We start from the raw sequence: 18,824 nt of genomic DNA, 5'->3' as shown, positions 1-18,824 counted from the left end.
CGCCGAATTAATTCTAGGGTAGCTTCGTAAACCTCTTTCCGGTTTTGTAAGAAGCCTACAGTAACCTTTGTAAACTGTTTTTTTTTCCAGCCCCAAAGGAAGGGCAGGGTTCCTCGCGGGTAACCCTTTCTCCCTCTCGCGACCCCTTCCCGTATTTCTTCTACCCCCATCCTCCGGAGCCACACAAGGGGAACGGGATGACAGTCGGTGTTGAACAGAGAGAGAGGACGCTGCGCATGTGTTTGGTGCTTTTCAAGCTGTGCAGGCTCACCCTAGGGGGCGACGCAGCCACCTCGCGAGCCCCTTGGAGAGTGAGAACCAGGAGAGCCTCCCCCGCGCGGGGAGGAACCCCGCGGCCCCAGCCCAGTGGCTCGGCCCGCCCTCCTCCCTTCTTCATTGGCTCCCGTGCTCTACGTGTCACGCCTGAGACGCTGGCGCTGCCCTACCGGCGAGGGGCGGGGCTCGGGACGCATCCGGCGGGCAAGTGCGCAGGCGCAGAAGAGCGGGTCTGGGGCCGGACGGGGGGAGGGAGGGGGTGGTGTTCCCGGTTTCCTGGGTTACCTGAGGGGGCGGGGGTGGGGAGTTTGCTGCGGCGGTGGCAGGGACAGCGGCTACGACTCGGGATTCTCCCGGTGAGGCGGAGCGTGCGGCGGCGACGGCAGCCAGAGAGCAGGTAAAGGCGGCCCCCGGGCCCGGCGATGCCGGCAGAGGGCTAGGGGTCCCGGACCCAATAGGTGGCCTGGACGGAAGGCGGTTGGCGCGGGGGGCGGGTAGCAGTCAGCTCGGGATGGGGGTCGCGGCGGCCAGGCTGAGGGCGCGGGGTACTCGGCCCGACGCGCCGGCCCGGGGTTTCTATCCGGCTCCGGGACGTCTCTCTGCCGTGCCCGGGCCGCCTCTGACAGCAGGTGAGCCGCGGGCAGGAGCACTGCCCGGCCTCTCCGGACCTTTGCGGTGGGCGCGCGCCCACCAGCCACTAACTTTATTTCCTGGCGCTTGGAGGGCGGAGGTCAAGCAGGCTGGCGGCGATTTGCTGCGATCTTGATTGTATTTATTATCCTGTGCCGCGGCACAACCTGCACCCCGGCCGGGCCCACACTGGCAGGTTGACGGCAGGAGTTGACAGTTTCCGCGCCACCACCCTGCGGGTCGCTCTTAACGATCTTGCCCGGCGGTTGCTCGCCCACCTGTCATCTCCCCCGTGCGCCTTGGTCCGCTGCTTTTCTCCTGCCTGTAACACCCCTTGCCCGGGCGAGAGACTCTCCAGAGGATCCTCTGAGACATCTGCCGTCTGTCCCGGGCATCATTGGAGCCTTGGCTGAGATGCCCGTTGGCCTCTGGTGGGATTAAACTGTACGGGAAATAACCCAGGGAGACCCCGGCACCACAGTGTGGAGGCCAACGGGTTGCGTAGTGGCGGAGTGGGTAAGCTCAGGGGCTTTAAAAAACGCTTCCTAGCTCTGAGTCTTACCAGGTTAAACAAAACAAAACATTCCCTATATGCTCAGCAGACCATACCCACCCAGTGACAGCACTTAGTAGTTGATGAGGTAGCTTCAAGCAGATAGAACATTTTAAGGGAGTTGAATCTCGTGTTGAACACATCGGTGTTGAAGTCAGACCAGTGTTTCCTCGAATATTGAATTCAGCCTGCACTTTCCTTAGGGTTTGTTGAGCAGACTGATAGGACAAACTGAATTGGGCTTGTCTTCCTGGTGATCCTTGGCTATTCTCCTCTGTTACTTTAAACTTCCATACCCAGGAACCTTATGCTAATAAAGATGTTGACTCTGAGCTTTCATTTTATAAATGTAGTTAATTAATACGGGGGATCTGTTTTAAAGAGGTTTGCAAGTAGCCAGCAACTTTTCTTTTCTGATACCTCTTTGTTGTCATCCATATTACTGTAAAGATTGGAGAATTTGGAAAAGGGGGGCAGCATAAGGAGAAAATGAGTTACTATATTATTTAATTTACATGAAAACAATTTGTAAACTATAAAATTGTATATGAATATAGTAAATATTTTTTGAGCACCTACGGTGTACAAGACAGTTTCCTAAACAGATAAATATCCCCTCCTACACGGAGCTTACATTAGTGGGGAATCGCAGATGATAAACAAAATATGTGCTATGTCAGATGGTGTTAAGGACTATGGAGAAAAAGCAGGGAAGACAGAGAGACTTGCAGTTTTATTTTATTGAAGTATATTTTGATAGTTGATTTACAATGTTGTATTAATTTCTGCTATACAGCAAAGTGATTCAGTTATTTATATATATATACATATATATATATACACACACATTCTTTTTTTAAAATATTCTTTTCCATTGTGGTTTATCATAGGATACTGAATATATTTCTCTGTGCTCTACAGTAGGACCTTGTTGTTTATCCATTCCATATAATAGTTTACATCTGCTAATCCCAAACTCCCACTCAATGCCCTCCGCCTTGGCAACCACAAATCTGTCCTCTGTGAGACTTACAGCTTTTTTTTTTTTTTTTTTTTTTTTTTTTGCGGTACGCGGGCCTCTCACTGCTGTGGCCTCTCCCGCTGCGGAGCACAGGCTCCGGACGCACAGGCTCAGCGGCCATGGCTCACGGGCCCAGCCGCTCCACGGCATGTGGGATCCTCCCGGACCGGGGCACAAGCCCGTGTCCCCTGCATTGGCAGGCGGACTCTCAACCACTGCGCCACCAGGGAAGCCCCCGTGACTTGCAGTTTTAACTAGAGGTAGCCAGGGAAAACTTCTTAGGGAAGATGACATTTGAGCCCAAGACCAAAGGGAAGTGAGAGGGTAATCCATGCACCTCTCTGAGGGAAGAGTGTTCAAGCAGAAAGAAAGGCACTTGCAAAAAGCTTAGAGGCAGGAGTGGATTGGGTACGTTTGAGGACAGCAGAGAGGCTGATTTGGCTGTGGTGTAGCAAGCAAAGTAAGAGTCGCAGAAATGAAGGAGAGCGGTAAGTGGGAATGGGGAATCAGATTGTGTAAGGACTTGGGCTTCCACTCTGAGTGAGAAGGGGGCTCACACTTCTGAATAGAGAAGGGATATAATCAGACTTGCCTTTTAAAAGGGTCACTCTGGTGGCTGGATGCAGAATAGATTTTGTCTGGGGTAGGGTGAGGGGTTGGGCAGAAGCAGGGATATCAATTCCAGGACGCTTGCTGTAATCCAGGCCAGAGAGGATGTACCTGGGACCAGAGAGGAATTGGTGGAGTGGTTGATTTCTGGACAAATTGAGGGTAGGGTCAACAGGAGACTTAAAGGACACCAAAATTTTTGTCCTGAGCAAGTAGAAAGATGGAGTAGACGTATACCGAGATGAGGTTTATGAGAGGAGCAGTTTGGTGGGGAGAAGGTTAGGAGTTGGTTAGAAAATAATGAAATTAGACTCCAAGTGGAGATTAGTAGTAGACACTAGTGACTTTGTATTTAAGACACTTTTTATGTTATCCTGACTATAACAGGGGTTTAATATTTTCAACCATGAACTCCCAACTTTTTCTCACGCTCATTTTCTTTTTAGCCATTTGGACCAGCCTAATTTTTTTCACCAAATGTAGCTTTGCTTTTATTTGCTTGCACTTAGAGCATCTGTTTGTTAGTTTCATTTGCAGAGAAAGCCATATAATCCAGAATTTCAGAGTGTTGTATCTAACTTGAACACCGTCATCTGATTAATCTTTTTCTCAATTATATTTAGATGCCTGGCTTAAGTTCAAGAACTTTTTTTTTTTTTTAACATCTTTATTGGGGTATAATTGCTTTACAATGGTGTGTTAGTTTCTGCTTTATAACAAAGTGAATCAGTTATACATATACATATGTTCCCATATCTCTTCCCTCTTGCGTCTCCCTCCCTCCCACCCTCCCTATCCCACCCCTCCAGGCTGTCACAAAGCACCGAGCCAATATCCCTGTGCCATGCGGCTGCTTCCCACTAGCTATCTACCTTACTACGTTTGTTAGTGTGTATGTCCATGACTCTCTCTCGCCCTGTCACAGCTCACCCTTCCCCCTCCCCATAACCTCAAGTCCATTCTCTAGTAGGTCTGCGTCTTTATTCCTGCCTTACCCCTAGGTTCTTCATGACATTTTTTTTTCTTAAATTCCATATATATGTGTTAGCATACGGTATTTGTCTTTTTCTTTCTGACTTACTTCACTCTGTATGACAGACTCTACAAGAACTTTTTTTTAAGCCTCAGAAATCTTGTTATTAAATGTGGCTTCACTTGGCCATTTGCAAAATTACAATGGTAATGACCTATATTTTTAATACTTTACTAATAGTCAGTAATATACAGGGATTATCCTAATTCTTCTGTTTCATTAAAGATGGCTTGAAAGAAATGGGCCATCACATGTTAAATGGAGATTGTTTTCATCAAATTATGCAGTATTTGGAGCAATAGAATTTGACCTGTAAAACTTGTATGAAAAATATATCATGCTCTTAGAATTTAAGGCTGCCCCTTACATTTTAAGAAACCAGGTAATATGCTAATATTTTTAAATGGAGTTGTAACCTAAATGTGTCATGAAAGTATATAAAAATATGTTAGATAAATAGTTATAAACCGATCTTAGAGTTGATAGGGATGCTATATTCTCTTTGATACTACTTTCTTTTGCTATTGCTTCTCAGCAGTGTTTGTCCTGTGCCTCTTAATTCTCCTGACTTTGTTTTACAGTAATTGAGATATTTGGAAATTTTGAATGCTCTCCAAATCTAACTTCTGGAAAGAGGAAAACAAAAACAAAGAAAAATCTTATCCAATAATATGAAAGAGTAATGCTTAAAGTGTAACCATTTTAATTAGCCAAGAAAGGAATCAAACAATTTTCCAAAGGACTAGTCATTATTCCATTCAAATGCAATTCTTTGAAGTTGAAACTCAAGATAGACCAGGAAATAAGAGAACTTCTAGCCATTTGAGAAGAGTGGAAGAAATAGATGAATGATAAGGTGGAGTACTACACATACTTCTACAGCTACTGCCACTTGTCTTTAAAAAGTAAGGAGAATAGAAGATTTTTGCCAGAAACCTGAAGAATTGCATATTTTAAATTAAAAAATGTGTGGGGAGGTGAAGCCCAGAAGCTATACATTAAACATCTTGACACTGACTGATTCCTAGAAAAGTTGTAGACCAGATTGCCAAACAGATGCTTTGTGATTAGAAAAAAAAGAACTCATTACTAAGATGCAGAGTTGGTTTTTAAAGAACACGTCATATTACACTAACCTCATGCTCACTTTGCCAAAGATATAATAATATTAAATAATCTTTGTAAGCACCTCACATCTTACAGAGTGCATTCCCATTTATCATCTCATTTAACCCTCACGTCATCCCCCCTGTGAAGTACTGTTAGGTGAGGAGGGCCTCAACAGTAAGAGTCCTGGGGAGACACAAAAGGGACAGATATGGGAGATTTTAGAAAGGACTTGCTTAGATATGGGGGAAAGTTGAGGGAGGAATCAAAGTGGGCTTTAAGGATTCTAGATTGTCTGAGGGAATGGTGATGCTGGTAATTGATCTTAATTCTAAAAATACAAATGGGGCTTCCCTGGTGGTGCAGTGGTTAAGAATCCGCCTGCCAATGCAGGGGACCTGGGTTTGAGCCCTGGTCCGAGAAGGTCCCACGTGCCACGGAGCAACTAAGCCCGTGCACCACAACTACTGAGCCTGTGTGCCACAACTACTGAAGCCCGCATGCCTAGAGCCCATGCTCCGCAACAAGAGAAGCCACTGCAGTGAGAAGCCCGTGCACCACAACGAAGAGTAGCCCCCGCTCGCCGCGACTGGAGAAAGTCCGTGCGCAGCAACAAAGACCCAACACAGCCAAAAATAAATAAATCAATAAATAAATTCATAAAAATAAATAAAAAAAGAAGTGGAGGAGTAGCTGGGGAGACGTGAAATTCATCAGTTCACATCAGTTTGGTGGAAGTAGCTGTTTTCTTTCTTGGAACTGCATCTGGAATGAGTCACATATAATTAAAAATTTTAACATATGTAGGTCTGGAGCTCAGGAGAGAAGTCTGAACCAAATTTAAAAAGTCTTCATTCAGTAAATATATTCTTTCAAATACTTTGGTAAAGAAGGGAGGACAGTGGATAGAAGCTTGAGTGGGGAGGTGTGATCAGGGAAGGTTTGTTTTTCTTTAAAAATGGAAGAGATAAGGATACTTCAGTGGACTGAAGGAAGGGGGCCATTGAAGAGGTGAGAAAATTGAAGTCACAAGAGAAGGAAGGTAATTAGACATAATCTCAGAGGAAGTGGAAGGATCGGCAACAGGAGCACAGGTGAAAGGGTTAATATCCTGAAGAAAAGCCGTGACGCATATTCCTTTAAAAAAAGGAAAAGGAAATAGGGAGTAGATACGGATACAGATTTATAGATAAGTATCCAGGATAGCATCAGTTGTCTCTGTGAAGCAAGGTTATCTGCTGAGATTGAGAAGGAAGAGCGTGGATCGGTGTAATTTTGAGGGGAAAAGAAAACTTACCGTTGTGATTGGAAAACGGCCTTGGCCAGGGACCAGTGACCTAATTGCTGATACTGTTTAACACCCCTGCAGTCACAAATGTAGGAAGAAGCTGTGAGTGCTAAAGCAGTTTTCTCCAGCAGCTCCACATAACACAGCAGAAGGCAAATAGGCTGAACCTGGAAGGGGATTGGAAGGGAAGGTATGATGGAGGACTTGGGCCGGGGTGCTGTGAAGTCAGGGGACTGCGGGTGGTAGTGAGGTGGTCAATTGAAGGGCTGAACCGTAGGTATCCTGCTTGATTAAGGAAGAAAGCAAAGCCAAGACAGGGCTGATGAATGTGGAGAATGAAGAGGATGAAGAATCTCAGTGAGTAAGCTGTAGGATTAATGGAAGTGAAGGAGAACTAGAGACAGAAAAATGTGATGTGAGAGTCCTAAATTTAAGATTCTGGAGTTGGAGCAATTGCAGGTGATGATAAGGGCCAAAGTATGACTGATGGTGGTGAGTAGCTAAGATCAATAGTGCTAATTACAACAATAGTAATATTAATAAAAGCTACTGTTTATTGAGTACTCTATACTAGTCGCTATACTGAATGCTTCCCGTAGGTTATCATACTTATTTTTCACAACCATCCTGTGAGGTACATATTAGGAGCTTCATTTTACAAATGAGGAAACTGGGGCTCAGTGAGGTTAAGTAATTTTCCCCAAGGCACACAGGAAGTACCTGAGTCTTTCTAGCCCCATAGCCCTTACGCCCAGCTATTGAAACCATGCCGGCCTTCTGCAAAAGTAGGGGTCACTGAAGGAAAGGAAGTCAGAATGCTCTAAATCCTAGTGTGTTGACATTAATTTTTCTTATGGATAGTGAAGCCCCCAGAGTAGCAGATCTTGTGTGCAGAGGAAGATAGGAGTTGTATGACAAAATTCTCAGTAAATGGAGATGCATGACTCAAAGGTCAGTCGTGTTAACTTTAAATATGGTTATAATATAACATTAAAGGCGGATGAAATGGGATAATAATAATGTGCAAATCACCTTGGGAAACCAGGATAGTATTGACTTGTCCTCTGGCCTGGGATCTGGGTGTGTATAGGGGTTTATTAAGAGGAGGAGATGAAGTGACCTTCCTGTGTGAAGGTAGAGGATATAGGGAAGTTTCGTAGCAACAGAACTAGGGATCCTAATGGTAAGGAAGTAAAGAATTCAGGGGTAGGGGGAGGACCCATCTAGCTGTGCATGAAAAATCAGAAAGGATGGTGGCAGGTAGGGTGATTATATAATGTATTGACCAAACAGGTGTTATTTCGAAAATGAAAAGAATATCATTAATAATTACTCTGGGACAAGAAGCATAAACTAGGACTGTCCTGGGCAAATAGAGATGTTTAATCATATCAGTCATGGGTAACCAGAGGACCTGTCACCCTGGAAAGGGGTTGTGGATGTTGAGAAGGAATGAATTGAGCCTTAAATTTGAGGGATGTGAATGGAGCTTACTAGCCTAAGATTATTCTCTAGCCCCATAATACTGCTCCAAAATGCTCTGGGCATGCCTTGTTCTATAAGGGTCTGAAGGAAGTTATGAATTCATCTCTAGATGAAAATTTGGAGGCCATTAATATATAGATGGTACCTGAAACCTTAGAAGTGGATGATATTGTCTCAGAACACAAAGGGAAGTGAGGCAGAGGGGAAAATGCAGAGGCTCACCTACATGAAGGAGCTGGCAAAGAAGCATCCAGCCAAGGAGACAGAAGGAGTTGTCGGAGGGGCAGGAGGAAAACCAAAAGAGATTTGGCATCTTCCAAGTCAAGAGAGAAGAGAGATTTAAGAAGTGAGTGATTGGGACTTCCCTGGTGGTCCAGTGGTTAAGACTCCGTGCTCCCAATGCAGGGGGTCTGGGTTCGATCCCTGGTCAGGGAACTAGATCCTGCACGCATGCCGCAACTAAGAAGATCACGTGCCACAATTAAGACCCACCACAGCCTAGATAAATAAACAAATATTAAAGAAGTGAATGATTAATAGTCTCATATGCTTCATGTTCCACAGAGAGGTCAAATGAGATAAGGACTGGAACATATCTGTTGGATTGGTCTTGACTTGAGTAGTTCCGGTAGAGCAGTGTGGGCAAAAGCCAGACTGCAGTGCACAGAGGGGTGGAGGGGAAGTGAGAAGACTACTTCCAGTGCAGATTACCCTGAGTAATCTTGAAAGAGGAAGGTATCAACATGATTTTTTTCTTTTTTAAATGTAGGCAGTGAAGAAACCAAAGGAGATGAGGGGTTAAAAACTGAGAAGGAGACGGAAGTCCAAGCTGTGCCTCCTAATATTGTCTAGTCAGTAATTTTGTAGTAATCAAAAGAGTGAAAGTAAGAGGAAGAAACATTTTAGATCAAGAAAGACAAACTTCATAATGACTATAATTTGTCAGAAGCTGGACTGGGTGGGGAGTGTTTATTGAAGGGATCAAAGTCCTAATTTGGGTGAAATATTGGAACGTGACATCTAGGTTGTGGACTAACTCTAGGATTCTGTTTTTTCCGCTACATTTTTTTTTTTTTAAGACTTTTATTTTTATTTAATATTTATTTATTTATTTGGCTGTGCCGGGTCTTAGTTGTGGCATGAGGGATCTTTAGTTGCGGCACACAGGATCTTTAGTTGTAGCATGAAGGATCTTTAGTTGTGGCATGCAGGATCTTTAGTTGTGGCATGCAGGATCTTTAGTTGCGGCATGTGGGATCCAGTTCCCTGACCAGGGATCGAACCCGGGCCCCCTGCGTTGGCAGCGTGGAGTCTTGACCACTGGACCACCAGGGAAGTCCCTTTTCCTCTGCTTTTAAGCCTGTTTTTTTGGAATGGTTTAACCATGTTCCACCCCCAAGATTGTTGTTGGGGTGGGTTTGTTATTTTCTAGGGATTTGTCCTTATACTCCTTCTTTTTAAAAGTTAACTGTGTCTTTGTACATTGGAAATATTTTCTGGTTAAATATACTTAAGTTTTCTGTTGTGGTAGCATTTGATTCTTGGCTGAATTCACTGCTCTTGGTAATTTCTGTTTAGCAAAAGTGAATTCCAATCTATATGCTTGTTTTATATTATGAACTTTTAAAGAGCAATAATAGTATATTAATTTTTTCCTTTCTCTTCCCTCTTTAAAATTGCTCTGATCAAAATGTGATTTGCTGCAGTGAAATTCTTATTAAGTTTTGTAGTTCACTTGTCTTGGTTCCTTATATGGAAGAGTAATAGTCGTAATTGCATAGATATTATTTCAACAGTATAATTATTATACAAAGTTTAGATGAGTATAAAATTAAAACAATGGTGAGAATGATTTCCTCCTTTATTATAACTATGTGCTTTATTCGAAAGGCCAACAAAACATGTTTATCAGTTCATAAAGTGCATTCATTGTTATTGCTCCTGGGTATTCATTCATTGAAGTACAAAATTCAGTGTATCCTCACCAATGGTAAAAGGAGGTTTTACTGCTGTGAATTGTAGGACAGCTGTATATTCATCAGCTCACTCTTATACTGCTTTTTGATATTTGCTTATCTGAACCTTTAATGCACTATGACTTTATTTTTATTTTAGTCTATTAAAGATTAAAATCCTTTGCCATTTTCTGGATTTCCTCTTAATGATGCTTCCAAAGACAGTAATGCTGATAACTGTTCTTGCTTTTCTGTTAGCTTTATTTAAATATTTTGGAGAATATTTCTAAAGTCATACGTTCCACACTGCTGAAATATATATATTTTTTCTACACCTTATTTTTTTAAAATAAAATCTCAGTGGTTTTGACAAAACCTGATTACGCACAGTTTAAGGAAACATTTAGAATGTGTAATTTTAATGCTAAATTAATCTTGATGTTTACTATTACTGTATGACTATTACTATATTGCTATTTTCTGACTGTTGTACTGTCACAAAAGTCCATAGCCTAAAAAATGTTTAGAGATCATCTACTTTTGTTTTTGTTTAAATATGTATAAGAAGAATGGGGATCAGAAAGGTTAAGCACTTTGCCTGAGATGCTAAAGAGTTTGAGGCAAAACAGAAAACCAAAAGTCTCTTGACTTTTAGTCTAGTATTCTTTCTCCTATACCACCAACTTCTTGAACATTTTAATGCATTTTGAGAAAGTAATCCTATAGCCAAAAGATGCCTTATACAACATGGAAAACAGAAGGGTTTGGTTTCTAGTGTGTAGTTTATTTATAACTTTAACCATTTTCTTTGCGTGTGTCTACATATAGATCACAGTGATAGAAACTAGATTGTAATGATACCAATGTGGTCGAAAAAAATATTAAGTGCAGGTTGAATTTGAAATGCATTCGCTCAGGAAGTGTTTAGTACATATTCCTGTTTTATTTCTGTTCTCCATCACTCCCAACCCCTGTGCCTTTCTTTCCTGTTGTCTATCTATCTTCATGAATGGTTAGAGAACAATAGATGAAACAACTGGATCTCAGTTTGGTCTCACTGTTATTTTTCTTGATGTGAAATGTTTTGTAACAGTAAACACATTTGTCTATAACTGCCTCAACTAAATCTTTTTCTTGAGAAGGGAAGCGAATTTTCATTGTGTCTGTAAGAATTACAGAGGAATGAGGAAACTAGTACTATGTACGTTTGCAAGGGGTCTTTAAAGCTTGTAAATATCTATGTTCAGTATTTCTAAAACTTATTTTGCAGACTCTTTTACCGTATGCAAAGTATATATTAAAAACTGTTGATCATTATGATGTTGCTCTATAAATTATTTTTTATTTTTTCATTTCACATTTAGGATAAGGTTCCGAGATGTTTTTTAGTGTTCTTTGGGAGGTATGGAAAACCATCATGTCTACTACTGATTTGAAAGAATTTTGAAACTGTAAACTCTGAATTATACTCTTCAACATAGGAAGAATAAACATCCAAGATTTTATTGCTGAAGTTTTTTGTTTTTAATATCAAAAAATTTTGGTAAGGTTTTTAGGCGTTTCTGTAGCACTTTCCTTAATACATCAAATTCTTGCTGTGGAATGGAGAAAGACTTTTGTAAACGTGCCTGTTTATTTCTCCATGCTTTAGCTGTGGGAATATTTCCTAAAGGAATTTGAGTAACAAAATGCTTCCTATCAAAGTTAGTATTAAATGAATTTGTTTTTATTTATTGAGCTCTTCCCATTTGTGACAGTGTGTCAGGCACAAATGATTTTTTTTAAACAAATAAGACCTGATTTCCCTTCTTAAGGAAAGTATAATCTAGCTTTGAAAGAAACGATATAATTCTGTAATACAATATGGTGAGTCCTAGGATTAAGGCATGTAGAAAAGTAATTGGGAATTAATGGGAATTTCTGTAGCAGCAGCAACATGATTTAAAAAAAAACAACAGCAACAACAGTGAAATGGTGTTGAGAAAGTGTGTACCCTTAGGAGGAGTTATGGGGTAGTGCAGTGTGTTTTGGGATGTGTTGAGAGATTAAAAAGGTTAGATGGGGGAGGGAATCCCATAGCATGATGATAAGGAGTCGGGATCTTATTCCCTAGGAATTGGAGTGTCATTTATGATTTTTAAGGAATGTGGCTGACAGTTTTCGCAGTTGTAGAATTTGAAGTGAATGGAAAATAGACCAGACAGGGTGACCAAATAAGAGGTTGCTGGTATGGCAAGTGAGAGAGATGAGGACCGGAGAATGCCTAAGCGTAAGTTTAGAGGGGAAGGACCAGACTCAAGATGATGACCATAATAGCTACTAATTATTGATCTTCTGACAATCTGCCGGGCCCAGGGCCCAGCACTGTCTCATTTAGTTTTAATATTCACAACAACTTGAGGTGCCCTTAGGAACTCAGTTTTATAGATAAGAAACTGAGACTTAGAGGAAGCCAAGTACCCAGGGTCATAGAGATAGCAAGTAACAGATGCAGAGGTGAGCCAGCAAGCTGTCAAGAGGAAGAATTGACTAGGCCCCGGATGAAGTGCTATTCTGTTTTTGTTTTGTTTTTTTTCTTTTTCCCGAAGTGACTGGGTAGTGGCCATTAACTGAAATAGGAATGAGGAAGGAAGAGCTGGTTTGATGGAGGGTAGGAGTCACTGTTTTGGAGAATAGACGTTTGTATACAGAGTGCAGAGAGATGGCCTGGGTCTGAATCCTGCCTCTGACACTTGAAGCTCTGTGACCTTGAGCAGTTACCTAACCTCATGTGCTTCGGTTTCCAACACGTGACAAGTAGGGATACATCAATATTTGTACTTACGAGATTGTTATGAGGATTAAAGCAGCCACTCTAGGAGAGTGCTTACAGAAGTGCCTGCTGTGTAGTAGTTAATCTTGGTAGGTGTGAGGTGTATCATCATCATCATTCTGTGAAAATCTAGAGATCTATTATGAAGATGGATGAACTATTCAGTATAAAACTTCTAGCACAATTCCTTCCAGTAGGGATGTAAAGCCAGGGGAGATGCTTTACTGGGATGGGCCTTCAGAGTTCCTTTTAGTGCAGCCTTGCTATAACCAAAATGTCTGAGAATTTCCATTCCTTTATGGTGCTCAGGATCAAACACAGGTTCTTCTGAGTTATCTGGTTGCCCAATTTGTTTGGTTTAGAGAAAATGAACTGCTTGTTGAAGGGCTTAAGTTTGATACATTTTGGTGTGACTTCCTCAGAATTTCTTTTAAAATTCTGCCTTGCTACGCTGTGCCTGGGTTTCCTTTATTTCCTGGCCAGTTTTGTCATACAGGGAGCCAGGATGACCTCTCCTCTCTGGGCCAATCACAGGTTTCAAAGCAGCTGTGAAGGAAAGCAAGAACGAAGACTTCACCCGTTTGGGGAAGGGGAGGGAAACAGGCAGTGGTGTTTGTTAGCTTCCTGAAATGTGAAAAAAATAGTATGTACACTTTTCTGGAGCCATTGCTTTCTTAGATTTTGACCCTTCCCCCACCAGATCATTTTATTGAGTTTTATTTGAATAGCCTACACAATTCTACATAATTTGGAAATATTTCATTCAATGCATTTTTGTACCTTGACTTAGCCTAAATGCATAATACAGAATAAAAGTAGGAATAGTATAAACATTTTCTTCCACATTTACTAGTTAAGGATTATCATGGTCCTATATATATATTTTTAAGCTTCTCGAAACATTTTTAAATTTTCTGCTTTTCCCACCAAGACCTAAGTTGGACAAACAGGTGTAAAATTCTGAACCATCAGGGCATGAAGCGTGACCTCATGTGGTCCAAGTCCTTTCCGCTCTCCTTTCCACGTGTCTTCAAGTTGTGTCCCAGGTGGTGCATTGCTTTCTTCCATGACATATCAGCCATAGGCAGCAAGAGCGCTTCGAGGTGTAGGGACAGTGGGGAAGGCACGTGTGCCAGGAGCAGCGAGCTCCCACACCAGCCGAGAGCACTTCAGAAACAGCCTCAGCAGGTGGGTGCACAGAGAAGGAAGGTCACGGCTGTTCCAGCTTCTTTGCACTCGGCTGGCAGGCCTGGGCTACTTTCTAAGGTGAGAAAGACCTAGGGGCTCCCAAGGAAAATGAGCAGTTAAGAATCATTCACAACCAGGCAGTGATTTCAAGTGAGATGAAAAGTTCTCCAATTATCATTTTCTATTGGAGAATGGAGGAGCAAAATCAAGAAGAGGGTTGAATCACCTTTCGTTCTTCCATTTTCGTCATTCATTTGATGGTTCTTGGCTTTGATACAGCAGAAATAAAAACAAAAAGGCTTCAAACCAACCTATCACCTGGGGCCAGGCTACTGCATACAAAACTCTCCCAAGGACTGAGATAAAAGAACTTAGTCCCCCAAGCCCTGAAGAAGTCCTGTTTTGGTTAGGGAAATTTGTTGAAAGCTACAGCCAGCTGAGAAGCCATTGGCAACAGAGACAGAAAGCAGTGCACGTATACTTATTTCATTCAATTGTAAACTGACAAGGTAAAGAGAATAAAAATCCTACTGTTTATGTAATAGAACCCTATTAAGTGGTTTTAGGAAGGGACTAGAACTTAGGTAGCAATCTACTTTCCAGAGATTCCTGGGCATTTGTCATTCGTGCATTCATTTCTGGCAGAGTCCAGTTGGACACAACCTTTCTCCCCATCCCGCCCTAGACCCTTTGGAATTGACTGCATCAAACATTCTGTACTGCGGAGTCCCTTTAGAGTTTATAATGAAAAGCCAAACCTAAAGAGAAAAGAATCCTTACACCTTCTCTCCAAGCATCAGTGTGAAGAAAACTCAGTCAGCTTAGAATATACCAAATAACATACCAAAGAAAGGAGTATGACCCAGCAAACCAAAATGACCAGTCCCCTGCCCCCCTCCCATGGTGCACCCCATCACACTGTAGTTATTTTCTTATCCTCGGTGGCTTGCTTGATGGCCGCCTATAGTCCTATATTTTTAATATGGAACACCTAGGTCAGAGCCAACTTTTACCTCTCTTATGTTGCAATCCTGGTTAGAGCTGAAGGTGTTACTTCTTGTTAAAATGTAAATACTTCTTTCTAGGAGGAGCAGAATTTTCCTTTTTTTCAGGTCACTTCTTGATGTAAATGAGAAATGGGGAAACATGGAAAAAGATAACATGAACCTGTAGAAGACTAGGGTGGCAGGATGCATTGCCTGGAGGACAGACAGACAGGCAGGGTTACTGCCTACTTACAGTTGCACTTAGTGCCAGACCTAATCACTAAAATGCTCTGATAGGTAGCATTCTAAAAGACATAGTTGGGCTGTGAGAAGTCTCTCAAAAATTTCATGCAGTATTAGGAAGAACATTGGACAGGATCTGAAGACCCAGGTGTGAAGCCCTGTGACTTTTGGGAAATCTCTTAACCTCCATCTGCCTTAGGGTTCTTATCTATAAAATTCTGAGGAGGTACTAAGATCATTCAACTCTCTGTGTGTTGATTCTCTGATAGATTTTCATTCTCAAGTAATTCATAAAATGTAAGCTCCATGGCAGTGTTCCTTCACTGGCAGTCAACTTGTTACTTCCTTCAGTGTTAGTTGAAAAAACTTTAAGGATGGCAGTTACTTCTTATAAATGGTTGTGTTCCAAAGGTTCATGTCTAAGATAGTTATTCAGACTGTAAATGATTTGCCCTTAGAGACAACGTTATATGAGGGATTTATATCCATAAGGCTGTTTAATCTACAGTATACCTGGAAGTGGCGTTGTGAGAGAACCCCGGGAAGAAGGTTTGGGGAGGTGCTGCGATTACCTCATTAAGCTTAACTGGCCTACTGTTTCCCTCACATGCTGCTACCCTACTTTCGGAGCCCTTGCCCCAGACCGTCAGAGAGCCACCTCAGATGGCTTGGCGGTGCAGGAACACCTTCTCCCCTTGCTTGACAGGGTACTGGGCGGGGGTGGGGTGGGGTGGGGGTGCGGCCAGCTGTGTTGCTAGCAGTCCAAATTGGAACTGTCAATTCAGTTCCCCAGGGGGTCTGGGGGAGTTACTCAGACTCTGTAGGGTCTGGCGGAGTTCAAAGCCTTAATCACATTTTTTTCATGATACCACATTAGTATCTAAGGAGCTGGAGACCACAGTCCAAACTTCATAAGGATGTGTGTGACATCCTGACTTCCAACCAGATATTCTTTAAAGCAGAACTCAGAAAATCAAGTTCAGTGTTTGTCAAGAAGGGCCTGAGCTCTAAACAACTGCTATAGTCTAAAACAACTGTTATAATTCCTGTTGAAGTTATTGATTAAATGGAAGTTGAACATCCTCCTCAAGTATGGTGAATCAGCAGTAATTACCGGATTGTGCGAAAAAGAATTATCTTATTGCTAAAGTGGTTTTTAACAGATCTCTGATTCAGCTATTTAATTTAGAGCTTTGTTAAAGTGTCACATCCTTTCCTAACTCTCATTTTATTTTAGTTTTTTTTCTGATGTGGACCATTTTGAAAGCCTTTATTGAATTGGTTACAATATTGCTTCTGTTTTATGTTTTGTTTCGTTTTTTTTGGCCCCGAGGCATGTGGGATCTTAGCTCCCCAACCAGGGATCGAACCCCCTGCATTGGAAGGCGAAGTCTTAACCACTGGACCGCCAGGGAAGTTCCCCCTAACTCTCATTTTAAATTTCAAGAATTTTATAAAAATAAACCCACAAAATATATTTTAATTTTTCATATTCAATGACTATCAAATTTTACTTCAATTTTCTCAAGACAATATTTATCTACTATAACATAGGTTGTAAAGATGCTTATATTAATAAAAATATACATAATAAAATGGATAAGCAACAAGGATATATTGTACAGCACAGGAAAATATAGCCATTATTTTGTAATAACTTTAGATGGAGAATAATCTATAAAAATATTAAATCACTATGCTATACACCTGAAACTAATATAAAGTTGTAAATCAACTATACTTCAATTAAAAAAAAAGAAAACAAGCTACTTGCAAGAAGAAAAAAAATTTTGGTATGTAAATAGTATCCTAATAAACTTTCTGTCTTAAGTCTGTAGTTGGGAATCATTCTGATGGTTATTACTTAACATATGTAGTATGACCAAAAATTTACAGGGTAAAGCCTAGATTAACAGACATTTGCTTGCTTAAATATTGTATAATTTAATTCGACCAATATGCCTTAACTAGCTTATTCCTTAAAGAGAATTCTGTTAATCTGAACAAGCTCAGTTCATAGTATCTTCTCCCCTCTCCCACACAAGTTTCCTGTATTTCAGACATATGGCTCTGTGTTGTGGTTACAAAAGTGTATATAGAGAGATTTTTAAATCTTGTTTCCTGGTGTACGGATTGCAAACTAGTGGACTTGAGTAAAGGTTCTGGGTAACATTTAGAGATAGCATTTGGTGTTAAGGAAACTTCTTTGCCCACTGTCTAATTTTTAATTGACCTGACAGAAGAAAGGCTGTGTCTTCTAAACTTGGGTTATTTTAGTTCTAGTTAATTAGCTCCAAAAATATCGTATAACTCCCAGGACAACTGTCATGGGATCTTGAACCTGTTGGCTTCAGCTTTTGTTACCTATAGAATGTGGGGTTGGAGAATATGATGTCTAAAGTTTCTGCCATTGTGCAAATGTACGCTTCTAACTTATTCATGTTTATTCCTTTATTCGTGTCATTTATGAAATTGTATAAACAGTGTTATCATTTTTCTCCTCCTAAGTTTTTTGATTTTTAGTAATGTGTTGCAAAGAATGTGTGAGATCTTTGGGAAAGTCATTCATTAGTCTCTAATCAATATATATTGAACTGTGGAGAGATGGGATTTAGCATAGCTAAGAGTCCATATGAACCAACCCTTATTTCCATGAAGGCTGCTTCAAATCGTAACATTCTGATTCAGCAGAACTCATTGAGTACTAATTATTCTGTGCATTGTTTTGTTTAAGCCTCACAATAATCCTGTGATTTGTAGTACTCTCCTCCTTTTCGGTACATAGTACATTTCTGAAAAATATTCTTTCTAATGGTAATTTCTCTAATACTGTTGTAATTAACAGATTTAGGCAAGTGCATAGTATTATTTTAAAAGACAATGTACCAGGATTTTTGGCATTTGATGAAAGATTAGGAATTGAGTGCTTCAGGTGGCACTGTTTGATAAGAAAAAAATACGCTTTTTAATCCGGCTATAAGAATAAACTTCATTGTTATAATCTTTTTTTCTTGTCTTCTTCCTTTTACTTCTTGTTTTCTGTAGAAGTCACAAGGTAGGGAAAAGATAAAAAATGCAGGTACCCTCTGCTTTTATTTTCAGTGTTTCCTTGGAAACTACATCATCATAAATCAGAACATTAACATTTCCGTGCTAACTGGTCTGGGAGGAAAGGTTGTAGTGATCTTTTCTTCCTCCAGATGGCACTCTCTGTTGGAACATGCTCAGCTAGTGCCAAGCCTTTAAAATAGAACTACATACAACATATTCCAAGGATGTTTACTGATATCATATAATCTCCGAAGATCCACATAGCAACTGTATGGGATGGACATCTTCTGGAAAAGGAAGCCAAACTCCACACACCTCTGTGTGACTGGCTAGTAATTGCTTGATTCCAAATCTGCCGCCTTTGTTTTCACCACTGTCACAATGTTGACAATCTGACTATTCAGAACAGATTCAGAAACTAAAAAAAATAGAATGAGTAATCAGACTCGTAAATATTTATTGAATAAGTAATAAATATTGGTTGAATTAATGAATGGATGAATTAGTGAAAAAGTGAACTGTAGCACAATGGACTCCGCCCTTCTTATCACCATGGCCACTTGTTATTTGACAGTTCTTGAGAAGGA

General features: G+C 41.0%; 1 protein-coding gene and 1 non-coding gene across 5 annotated transcripts in view; one reads left to right on the top strand and one right to left on the bottom strand.

Annotated features, from left to right (window-relative positions):
• LYST (lysosomal trafficking regulator) overlaps window positions 1-18,824 on the top strand; it is a 194,671-nt gene that overhangs the window by 15,485 nt on the left and 160,362 nt on the right. For 2 of the 4 annotated variants that reach the window (XM_049697338.1, XM_049697337.1), the window contains exon 1: window positions 545-673. The exons of the other annotated variants lie outside the window; for them this stretch is intronic. The gene's annotated coding sequence lies outside the window, so the exon portion shown is untranslated. Of the gene's footprint in view, window positions 1-544; window positions 674-18,824 lie in introns of those variants that run through there. 4 annotated transcript variants of the gene reach the window in all.
• Window positions 9,265-9,337, bottom strand: TRNAG-GCC (transfer RNA glycine (anticodon GCC)). The gene has a single exon. It is a non-coding gene; the product is annotated as a tRNA-Gly (tRNA).

This window comes from Orcinus orca, chromosome 14 (genome assembly GCF_937001465.1).
Source record: "Orcinus orca chromosome 14, mOrcOrc1.1, whole genome shotgun sequence".
Classification (NCBI taxonomy): Eukaryota; Metazoa; Chordata; class Mammalia; order Artiodactyla; family Delphinidae; genus Orcinus; species Orcinus orca.
This window is presented reverse-complemented; position numbering and strand designations above follow the sequence as displayed.